We start from the raw sequence: 12987 nt of genomic DNA on the forward strand, positions 1-12987 counted from the left end.
ATACAAAAAATACAAAATACAAAATACATACAATACCCTTGTTAGTGCTACATACTATTTTTTTTTTTTTTTTTTTTTGATAATACATTAACCATAGTGAGCTAAATATTTTCCAACTGCCATGAGATTAAGACCAGCCTGAGCAACAACAGAGCAAAAGACTTAAATAATGACAGCAATTATAACAAAAGCAAAAACAAAAAGGACATAGAACAAAAATAAATAAATAAAACAAACAAACAAACACAACAAAAACAAAAGCAAACAACAACTTGGTTTTGATAATTAAACAGAACAATCTCGTCAATGAGGAGTGGAAGTGTGTGTGTGTGTGTGTGTGTGTGTGTGTGTGTGTGTGTGTGTGTGTGTGTGTGTGTGTGTGTGTGTGTGTGTGTGTGGTTTGTCCTCTGGATGTGAATGGAACTGTTGTGGGGGGGGCCGCAGCACCACCCCGGAGCCCAAGGCCACCAGGGCCGGACGCCGCCACTCCGGCACCCAGCGACCCGCCGGATCCAGGGAGGCCCCGACAAACCCCCCCGGAGAGCCACGCCCCAACCCGGAAGGCACCAGATGGAGCGCGCAGAGAGGACCCCCCCCAGGCCAGAGGGGCCCACAGGAGAAGGATAAAGGGTGCAGAGCCCCGGGCCCCGACCGAGCCGCCAAGCCGGGACCGGCCAGCGCAGCGCCCCCGGCCCCGACAGCGGAGCCCGCCGCACCCCCGGGGGCCATCCCCCCACCACCCCCCCAACCCCCGGCGGGACAGAGAAGGCCCCAGCCGCCGAGCCCCAGACCAGCCCCCCCCCAGACCAGACCAGGAAGAGCGAAGGCCCAGCCAGGCCCGGCCGGATGACAGCCGCCACCCCCCCCCCCCCCACCCCATCACCTAATCCCAACCCACCCACACACTCACACCCAAGTATACGCATACACACACATAGACATACATACACACCCACACAGATACACACACCAAGCATACACATACACACACAGACATACATATCTACATATATACAGACATACGTACAGACATTTATTTGGTTGGGAGGGGGGTGCCCCCCACTCCCCAGGCCGCCAGCCAGGCCCCCACCAGGCCACTACGGGATCTCGTCCTCCACCAGTCCAACCGTGAATAGGGAGGGAGAACCACTACCCAGCCCCCCCGGAGGTGCCACGCCCGAGCTAGCGTGCCCCCCGCACTCCAGCCGCACTCACCCCGGAACACGGCGGGACCACAGCGGGAGGTGCTGGGGGGAGCCCCCACCCCCCCCCTCCACCCTGTGGGGTGTTGGGTGCATGTGGATGTATGTATTTGTGTTTTGAAGAGGTGGTGCAATGTGTGTGTCTAGGGTGCGGTTTAAAATTGTGGGGTAGCGGGGGCCCGGGTGTTCTACCGCTGCCCAGCGGCAGAACCCCGAAAGCCAGCTGATCCCCTCAAGACCCTGCGTGCCTAAGTGTAGTTAAAATTGTGGGCGGCGCAAAGTCGGGGGAGGGGCAGACCACAGTTAAGTGGCCTGGACCCCCCACCCTAGGCCCCGTCCACTGGCCCCTATTGTTGAATGAGGTAAGGTGAGGTAAGGTAGGAGGGGCTGAGAGGGAGAAGGTCCCCCCGTCGCTAGGACTTAGCCCAGCTGGACCCCCCGCGCCATCCCGCCCCACCCCGAAGTGGCCGGCCTGGAACACGGGGACCAACACCCACTCCGACAAGGCACCACAAGAGGACCCGGACAGGAAGCCCCCCCACCCCACCCGACGGCCGAAGAGCAGAGTCTAAGACCCGCATGGCCCAGCACGAGCCCGGCCAGAGGCCAGCGGCTAGGGGGCGTAAACCCCCCCCCCACACACTCACATACTCTCATACACATACACACACCCATACTTATATATGAATTACACCCCCCCACACGCACATACACCTACGCTCACATTCACCGTCCCCCCACACACACAAACACACGTAGACACTTACACACACCTACCCATACAGACCAATCCACACTCGTATCCCCCCCCCCCCCCCCCCCCCACACACACACACACACACACACACACACCCGGCCCCTGTCCCATAAACCCCCCCCCCCCCGGGGGTCATCTCCAGTCAGCTGTCCATCCAAACCCGGAGCCCCTACTGCCCTACATCTCCCCCTGATCCAGGGGTGAGCGAGACCCGGAGCCCGGCAGCAGGGGCCACCCCCGCCCCAGCGAGGGGAGGGAGGCGGAGGGAGGACCCACCCCCGGCGCCGCAGCGGGCACCCCCACCAGGACCGGGAGGGCACCCAGCCCCCAAGGCCCCGAGGCCCCACACCCGCCCGCCCCGGCCAGGCAACCCGGCCGGGGCCCGACGCCCAGCACCCCCACCCCACCCCAGCAGAACCACCTCCCACCCAGAGCCGACCCCCGCCACACCCACCCCCCGGCACCCCCCAGCCCAGGCCGCCACCCCCTAGGATAGATGCCAGCACCCCCCCAGATCACAGGGCCGCCAACCACCCAAGCCACAACGCCCCAGCCACAGATGGCCCCAAGAGCCCCGAGACGGAACTACCACCCCCCCACAGGGCTACATGGTGTATTCAATTATTGGGGACCATGTCAACTCAAATTGAGCCGACTGATTTTTCCTACAAGCAGATTCCAGTATATTCAAAGTGTATTGAGAAAGGGTCCATTCACAGGAGACACAAGGTGCGCTATTGTATTCATTCAGAACTCCAGCAGCACTGATTAGACTTTGATTAAGATTATGTCGAAGCAAACATGATCTTAGTATCTCAGGGTGTCCTATTTGTTGTTTTCAGATTGACGACATGGGATGACAGATGCTCCCCGTGATGAAACTAATGTAGATCCAAGCTCTCGTGTGTCTCTGGGCTGAAGGGAAAGATGCTGCAACACAAGTGTAAGGCGTCCATTAGACATGTGGTTGCAAGGCTGAAATAATAATAGCCTCCTCTTGTTTCAGCTCCTGAATCTGAGCTCTTGTGGCACCATGTTTATTCTCTCTTGGACATGAAAGGCATATTTCAGTGCTTTCTTTGTTTTGAAAATGATCATGGTTTCTTACCTGTTCTATTCTGCACTTCAATGTATTTCCACTTGAAATGTGGCCGGATGGGACAAGTCTTGTTTGGTAAATTGCCTCTTTCAAGCACAACACATATAATTACAGCACAACATTCAAATCGGAATCTGTCTGCAAACCACAATTCATTCGGAAACCTTGAAAAGACAGGAAATGAGCAATTTACCAAACATCGGTGAATATTTATGTAAGTACCATCACACAGGCACTCATACAGTAAATTATATAGTGTCACCAGTGTTTTGTCGGAGGTGTAGTATCACAGGAAGCAGGTGGAATAGTGCTGATTGTACATGGGTATACAGCAGCCCCATGTAATGCATTTCAAATGACTTTAGTTGTGCAGATGAAGGTACTCCAAAAAAAAAAAAAAAAGAACAAGCGCAGTTGTCCTAGTTTACATTCCTACACTCTCATCTTCCTTATTGATGACAATGCAGGAGTCATTTCTCTGGTAAACGTCCAAAGTCAGTGGGGGCAGTGAGTAACCGAGGCAGGCTTCAGATTTGTGGTGTACAGACACGGACAACAGCTGAGATTTGTGTCGCCGCGCGGCCGTCCGACAGGCTTTTCATCAACCTCCCCGAAACACTGGACTAACGCCAGAGTTCGGGTGAGTTTCAATTGGTTTGCTCTCCATTATTCACAGAATCCCACACGCTGCCATTCGGCCCAGGGCGAGGGGTTTTGCTCACAATGGCCGAGGAGAAGTGTCAGGGTGACGGTGAAGGAGACCACATCCGACTGCAGTCCAGTCGGCTGAACTCATCGTATCCATGACGGAGCCACCAAGACATCTATCTCTTAATTCAATCAAGACCCAAGGAAATTGCCTTCAAACTCAATTCATGTCAGCGCATCTGTCACAGAGACGGCAATCAATCACACGGCTACAAAAAGCAAAAGACTGGAATGTCTTTGCAAACCTCTTAAAGAACTCTTCACTTCATCAAGTTATTTAACTAAACTTGACATTTATGGTGACAAAGCCTTTCTTCTACTCCTTAAAATTGACATTTTGTTGTATTTTCCCGAAGTATTAGCTGGAGATGTGCACGTACAAGAATCGTTTAGCTTTCAGAAACTAATTGTGAAACAAAATGTGCCTGTTAATCAGAAAGGTCCATGTTTAAAAAAAAATAAAAAATGAAAGTGAGTTTGTACACTGTAACCTAGTTTCGCGGGCTTCTTCCCACTATCTATCTGTGCGGTGACAAAAATGATAACATTTGCAGCAAAATTAGTTTTAAGGCCAAAAAGACTATTTTGTCCTGTGGCTAAAAATAAATACGGTCTAACTATCTATTGAATTACACAGTCATTCAAGAGAAATCTTTGTCTGCACACGGAGACATTGATGACATTAGCCCACTGCTAGCAGCTGCCAGTATAGCCAGTAGATTCAATCAGACAATGTGTCTTTACAGTGTTCATATATGAACCATGTGGCCAGATGTCCTGGAGATGCAGGAGAGGGAATCACTATGGCGCTAGTCATTTCTTGACGTCGGCTTCAATTTACTACAGACACAGTGGGAGGTCTTCCCGTTAGTTTAATACTTCTCTCAGTTAAGAATGCAGGCAACAACCACAAACAAGCCCCTGCATCAGCTGGCGGGAGACGGTCATTGGCTGCCATGTGGATGATATAGGAGCCAAAATATGGAATTATTGAAATGTGTATATTTGTTTTTACCTGTGTATATACAATGGGTGGCGCTGTCGTCATGTGCATATATGCTCGGGCAAACAATAGGCAAACAGGAGTTGACCCCGGAAGGGCGCACAGGTTTATGACTGCTTTGAGAGAGCTTGTGAGGCTACGCTCGTGTTGGGTTTTTTTTTTATGATTCTGAACCTTGAACAAATATGATTTTGCACAAGAAGCAATAAGTAAACAGTAGCCGCCGAGTGCGTCACACCCACCTACTGAGGCATCATCTCACCAGCCCAGTGCTTGGCTGGCTGCAATAGATGAAGTGTATGGTTGTGCACTTAAGAGGAAAGGGCCAGTGTGAGCGGCTGTGGGTGGAGTATGACGGCCAAAGCAGCTGTGTATTTACATATTCATTGACTCAAACGTGCTACTCAATGGATGAAGCCAATTATGCCATTCAGAATTGACTGAAAGCACAATATTTAAGATGCCTTTTTTTTTCAAGTGTGTTCAGGAGAGATTTTTAAGGGAAACCCAGCATGAAAACACCACCTTTTCTATCCAGCTGACTGCAGAGCAACAGATGCGTGATGTGACTTGCTGCTTGAAAAGCAAATCTACTGCTGAAGTTCCTTCAACTTGTTCTCTGCTAATGGCTCCCTCTACTCGTAAAGGCGAGATGAAACGAAAACCGCTGAAGAGAATCAGATTTTTATTCCCCGCTCCACATTCAAGCTCTAAAAAATTAATTTGCTGTACCGGTTGCTTGCTGACTCGTAAAACTGCTGTCAACTTTCATTTCTTTGCCATGTGCTCAGTCATTCCAATTTCTTTTCATACCACCCAGACCTTAAATATGAAAAAAACTAACTGTTAGAGAACACCGTCAAGTTGATACATCAAGAAATCACAACACACAAGTACGACGAAATGACTGCACCGCAGCGGCCGGGCGTTGCTGTTGTTGTCTGGGAGGATTCTTCAGCACAGGAAACTCTCCTGAGTATTTAATCAGTATTTAATCAAGGCGTCATGTGGAAGCCGTTAAGGATATTGAGTTACGCTCTTAAGAAGAAAACTCAAGCATGACATTACAATCAAGCACTAATGATTTAGGTCTGATTGTCATTGAAGTCACGGGTCATTTTTAAACACCCACCAGTATTGACACATGACGGAATAACCAATCAATGAGCATAAAAAAAAAAAAACCACAAGTCGTGGTGATATTTGTACAGGCACATGGGGCAGAAAAAAATAACTTCTTCACAAAGTTTTCAATTCACACTGGGAAGTTGAGATTACAAGGTATTTTTTTTATTAAATTATATGATTAATACTGTAGCGACTATTGTTTTCCTCATCTTTCAAATAAGAAAGCCTATTTATAAACAACAAGAAGACATCTTTATTTGAATGTTTATTTTTATAGGAAAAAGTGAGTATTGAGATAGAGATGGATGGATGGATGGATGGATGGCATAAATCCAAAAATGTATATATTTATCTTATATATTTGAAAATATTAACTGTTTTTACCATGTTTCTTCTGACCACATGTCATAATGATGTAAACTGAAATTATTAGAATGTTTGAAACGTTTTAGGTGAATGTAGAAATAACAGACATAATTTCAATACTGCTCAGTGTGTTTAAAATACACCCTTGTGTTTCTGGGCAAACACCAGATGTGCGCTTGGGCCAAGCTGGAGCCTGCAAATCAGAAATAGATCTGGAATTCCCATATCTGTTAACTTGTAGATAAATAACATACTGAATAGATTTGCTGATCTATATGTATGTTCAGAGCCAAATTCCCTATTTAACTCTGTGAATGTTTTAAAAAAAATAATTAAGAAAAATAAATAAATAACAGCTCTGCCACATAAGAGGAATTTGTGGGTTTGGTATTGAATCAGTTTACTTAAAGTCCTGACAGACACATATACACACACAAAAGAGATTGCATAGAGCTTGGATGCAATGCAATGTTCTACATAGGCTGGCAGATAAAGTAAGGATGGTTTGGAAAATAGACATTCTATTCTATTTTCTAAATGTGATAAATGATTGAAGTGAGGAGGGTTTTTTTTGTTTGTTTTTTTTTACCTCTGACGCTCCGAGAGTTGCTTTCAGTGCTCCATGTATTTCAAGGTCACCTCAGGTTATTAAGAGTCGAGTTACCGCGGCTCCTCTATGGATTTAATTGGTCTCAGTATCTTCTCGCCCTCATGTGATCCCAGATGTACGTCACAATGTCTAGATCAGATCCCTGTAGAAGCCACGCCATCTGCTTCTTGACTCTCTGTTCCTGAAGATTTTGATCACCGTCGTCGCAGCATACAAAACAGGAGAGGGTGTCCGGTCGGTGCCGGATGATGGATGATAATCTGAACATAGAAGGTGACTCGAACCTCTGCACAGCAGTGTGAACGAATAGGATGTTTAGTTGGATATTCACATGAGTGTGGTAATTGTAGTCAGGCCAATCACATTCCAAATGAACCCTCAATTATCTTCTATTCATTTTAATTGGTTTCAAAACAAGTGCCCGTACAGAAATACGGCGGGCTCCTGAAAAAAATAGCTGTAAACACTTAAAGCGCTATAAATCCCTCACAGGGAAACTCTCTCGGCATTGTAAAAAGGGAAATCTTGTATGTGAATCCTGAAGGAAACTTGAAGCATTAATGTTTTACTTTGTATTGCAACCCCCGCAACCCGCCGCCCCACATTGCTGCAACTACCCACAGACCTGAAATCATAAAGAAGGAGGTGTTTCTTCCACATTTTTCCACACTCACTGACGATGCTCATCAGTAAAGGTCAAATCCTATGTGGTCTTTTCAGCCTGTCCACTGTCCTACTAAACTGAGCACAACTGACCTTTCCTTCAACTCTCCTGGTGACCTCTGGGGCAACCGAGCAACAACCATGAAAAGCCAGTTTAAGTGGGGAAACTACAGAGGCACAAACACAACCAACCTGCGCTAAGATTCTGTGTTTTTTTTTTTAACTGAACAGTTAATGAAGTGCGGATTAAATCTGAGTTTCATTCAGAATGAAACGTTGAGCGTTTGAGCGTCATGCCGTGAGAAACCAACAGGCTATAATGATGCCTTCAACAAGTGAATCACTGGACAAGCAGATCATCACTCCCACAATTCTGAGGTGCCAGATATGGGAAATGTGGTGACTTGTGTGTGTGTGGGGCGTATTATTCAGCTTCCAGTCAGAATTAGTATTGTCGGGAAGAAAAAAAAATATCTATGGTTATATTAGTTTCAATTTAACCTCACATTCCCCTTTTTAAATGCTGTATGGATGTATCTGGGTTGCAGTGAGAAGCAGGGAACCAGAAAATGGTGTCCAACCTTTTCCAGCCAACTCAGAAGATAATGAGGATTTGTAAAGTCGGAAAATCCCAATAAAGAAGCACGACATGCAATCAGACCTGCAGTTTCACTCAAAGGTTTTGACACAATAAAAGCATTGACAAACCGCATAAATAAAACGGACACATATATGCACACTCAGAATTCAGTCTACATTTTTATTTTTTTTTTTATTTTTTTATTTTTAGAGATTTACTCTGCTTCATATCACATCCCATTAAATTTACACAAGACAGCAGGGCAGAAGGTCGCAGGGTATGTTAACCGGTAAGTCTCGAGTAATCCTGTGTATCAACCTCCTCTCTATATTTCAGGAGTGCTTCAACCTCCACTTATATATTATGATGCACAGAGCCGCAGCCCTGATAAAATATTCACTCGCAGTTGCGATAGCAGGAGAGTTGTAGATGGTCCCTGTTGATTTAGAACATTGCCGGCTGAAGATTTATGTGTATAAATGAATCCTGAGATACATGAGGGACCTAATAAGACATTTGGCCTCCTGTTTAGAGAGCAGTCATTTATAGCCGGCAGAAATGTGGGAATCGGGGCTGCTCAGGCCGGCGGTCAGGGGTTACAGGTGAAGTGAAATGAAGGAGAGCCCGTGAGGTTAGCCGACACTCTGGCGATATATTGTATCTGTGTGCACTCAAGACTATAAGATCTTTTATGGTATTTTTCTGAATGTCAGCCTACGAACAGAGCGAAATTATGCATTTATCGTACTGTACATTGTCGAATGATATCTGAATGACCAAATCCTGATTTGAGTCCTTTCACATCATAAACCTTCATTATTGGTCATCAGCCGATGAAAACATTGATTCGCTGCATACCTTTGGGTGACATGTTGTTTCACTGGCGTTTATTGATGAGTTTTCTTAAAGAAAACAAAACAAATGTTAATTAGCTTGAAACTAGAAGATCACAGTTTTCGCGATGAATGAATCGTGGATTATGGACCTACGTATTTGTCACTGTGAGTGGTTGTAAAGTGCATTTTTTTTCCTACTATCTTAACCAATATGAAATTTCAAAAAAGGGTATGAAGGGTTGAGAGTTGAAGGGTCGAGTCTTACGGTCCTTTGGAGAGAAATTGAGGGTCACTGCTCATTCAGCTTGTGACATTTAGACGTTGTGGATGTCCAAGTAAGAGTGAATGCAACTATGAATAATACATCGTGTGCATCTGATGAAAAATTAGACACTGCAGCATGTGACAGACTCTGAGAAATCCTACCTGTATTATAAAGAAGAAAACATTAGAATGAAGTTAAATCACTGCCTGACAGAAAGAAGAAAAAAAAACAATTCTCGTGCGGTTATTGTTGTCAGTTTTGGTTGATTTTCAGCCTAATGTGTCAAATCCACTGAAATTGTCAGGTGGCCCTGGGGCCAATGCCCGGTAGGCCTCTTCAATAATCCATCAATGACAGTAGTCACTGTAACACCTTGTCAAATCAATGATTTAAGCTCCCACCACATTACAGACACTCAACCTCTCAAACCTCCCTGAAAGAGCTTTCGATTCTGAAAACATAATCATTCACAGATAAACCGCATCGTGTGGCAGCTGTTATTTCCATCACAATGATGCCCACTCCACCTCAAACTGCTGGCTTTATGAGTGTTTGTCACAAAGCCATGTTGTTTTGGTGAGCTTCGCCCCTTTTCATATTGAGCCATCATGTCAGCAGATAATCTTGCTCCCATGTAAAGTGTCGGATAAATGTGAGGCTTGGCTGACGCTGCAGACTTGTCCAGGGGAGCGGCGAGAAAAGGAGGAAACTTGTAACGATCCAGCTTGAATGGGAGTCTCCCATCTGTATAATTGGTTGAAATGAGCAGTGAGGGCCACCTGCTGACTGCGCCGCCAGAGCTCTTTTACGTGGAAATAGTGCAGAGTGTCACTCAGTGCAGCAGAGAACAAGACTCGCACAGAATTAGAATAAACGGAGCCATCGGCTCCAATCTGCTTCACGGAAGTACTCGACGTTCCTCGATGCAACATAACTTTTATTTGATGTCACAGAAATATAAAAGCTTTTTGATTTCGGGTCACATTATATTGGGCTAAATTTATCTGTTTAAAAAAAAAAAAAAAAGTACTTACTGGAACCTAACCCCAAAATGATGGTTTAAACTGCTAACAAAAGGGATTTATCTGCACCTTCTATATTGCTTTACTCAACTTGCAGTTGCACAGAGCTGAAGAGGAGCCCAGATGACAGAGAACATGCAAATTCCCAAAAATCAACCAGGGATATTCCTGCTGTGGGACTTGCTCTGCCAGTCTGAAGCTGTGATTATTCTTATATGAACTGTAATAAATCCACACAGTCTCGCCAAACTTTATGTAGCATTTCTGCTCTTTATCGACTTTGTTGTAATTTTATGGCCCTGTTGGCTGTAGATGTAGACGAGAAACCAAAGAAGTGACTTTTATTCATTTTTATAGGACTAAAGGGTAATAAACTGGGGGAAAAAAATCCCCAATGCAACTAATTTAAGGTAACTCTGAGGTGCTGTGAAAAGCACTGTGATAAATGTACACAATAAATGGTAAATGGCTTTCACCTATATAGCGCAGTATCTAAAGCACAATTTAAAAAAAACCTTTATATGTATATATCAAAAAAGAAAAGGTCATAAGAGATCATGAATTTCCCTGTAAATAGACTCACTTTCACCACAGTCCTGCAACAATTAGAACATTGGGATCACTTGTAAGTGGCATGGTGTCTGATCCAAGCCGCATCAATCAAACTGCTGTGAAGGTTAATGCTGGTTTTGATCCAAAAGTGTTGGAACTGACTTGGCATCAGCTTGTTGGGGCAGCAAAAGGGAAAACCTCAGGCGGTTGTGAGGTTTCGGTTGACGAGTCTCTGCATTCTGGTCAGTGGCAGTTCAGGCGGCGGTCCTGCTGTTGTACATGTATTGTCACATCAAGTGAAACTGGGTAACGTTTAATTACTGACAATTGCTTGTTTTCTTCCAAAAACGTAAGGTTAGAGAAATGATTTTTGCTGTGGTGACCACAGATAAATGGTCAAGGTCACTGGGACCAGTAAAATTGTTTTGATGGCAATATCTCATCCATCTTAGAAATACCTTGACGGATTTTTTTATTTTTTTATTTCGCCTCATTGCATTCACTCTCACACATAGATGAACTGATTAGCCAAAGGTTAATGTTACTGTGGCCTCAAATTTCAGCCTTTTTTTTTTTTTAAGGTTGTTTTTATTACACTGGTGAACAGCTTTTACCATATTCACTGAACCTGGACACACATCAATGACATTTTGTTGAGTCTCACAAGGATTGCTGCAATCCTAGTTTTTTTTCTGTATTGTTTCATTATAGCAAACTATGGACACATCCTATAGCCTTCCAAGTTATTCATATTTCTTCTTCACACAATTGAGCAGTAAAGCCAAGTTATTTCAAACTCTGCCCACATCTACGAAATGCTTATTTATATTCAGTACTTTCATTGTGCTGCACCTCATCATTATTACGGTCAATATGCTCCACTTTACCCTCCAGTTGAAGGTCACCAGCTTGATAAATATTTGTCAAAATGAATAATTGTCTCCAGTCTGGACTCAATAAAAGCCAATTCACTCAACACACCACAATAGCAGCTTCAAATGAGTCTAATTATAGCAATCGCCGGATGCAATCCTATGTTTCATTAAACACTGCATATTTACCAAGGATAGATTCTTTGTCGCTGAGCACGCTCTTGTATAAATCTTTGTCGAATACACGTTTGAACACTGAAGATGAGTTGGCTACCCTCACTGAAACAGCACAAAATATGTTTACAGCCGTTTCCGAGCAAAAATGGGACAATTCACTTCCATTTCTATTTTTAACAGCGGATCCTGAAAATTGACTTTACCTCTTCCACTATAGGTTCTGTGGACGAGCATCCCATTAAATCCTGAAATACAAAGTCGAGAGGTCACGTCTTGTTTTAGCTGCCACACGTTCTCCCCGCAGGCATTAATGAGGTTTCACGTTCTCGTCTTTCCCAGCATGTTTTATGTTTTTTATTCCTTCACAATTAATGTGCAGTGGCCACCTACTGATGGCAAATCCCCCTGCCCACTTCTTTACAACACTCAATATGGTTGAGTTAAAAGAATAAATAAATAAAAATCCACATTGTTGCTCCATAAATCTGCCAAACTCTCGTCCCTCCAGTGTCCCCTAGACATCTCCATAGTCTGGCAGTTAATTATATCTCCTCACCTTCAAAAAAAAAAGTCTTCCTCCATCACCGTATGGAAGCAGCTATCGCCCATATCTTTATCAGATAAAGACAACCAGTTAACCTGAGAGTGACGTGGCTCTTTTTAATGAAATTCATAATCTCAGCACGCACAGTGTAGTAGCCTGAGAAGTTGACGATACAGCAACTTGATTTGCCAGAGAAGAAACGTCATTAGAACTGATGTTTCAACACCATTATCATACATCCATGTTCCTAATTCCAAATCCTAACAAGCAAATCCATCATAGTGAAGAGGACGCCCAGTTCTTTCTTTCTTTGAATGAAGAAAACAATGATCATTACTCCTTTTACTCTCGTATAATTGTGGCGTAATCCACACCAGCAACACCAAACATAACTGCTCATGACACCAAGACCAGTAGGACTGACATCAAACAACCTCCGTCGAAGACGCCCAGCATCTGACAGATGGTGTTCCGATACTAACCAGGACATCAGCACCACGCCGGCGAGAGGATGCCAGACTTCAGGGGTTGGAAGCACACTAATCACTCCGTTACACCTTGGATGGTTCACCAATCGATAGCAGGACAAACACGGTGAAACGG

This window comes from Blennius ocellaris, assembly GCF_963422515.1.
Source record: "Blennius ocellaris genome assembly, chromosome: 19".
Taxonomy (NCBI): Eukaryota; Metazoa; Chordata; class Actinopteri; order Blenniiformes; family Blenniidae; genus Blennius; species Blennius ocellaris.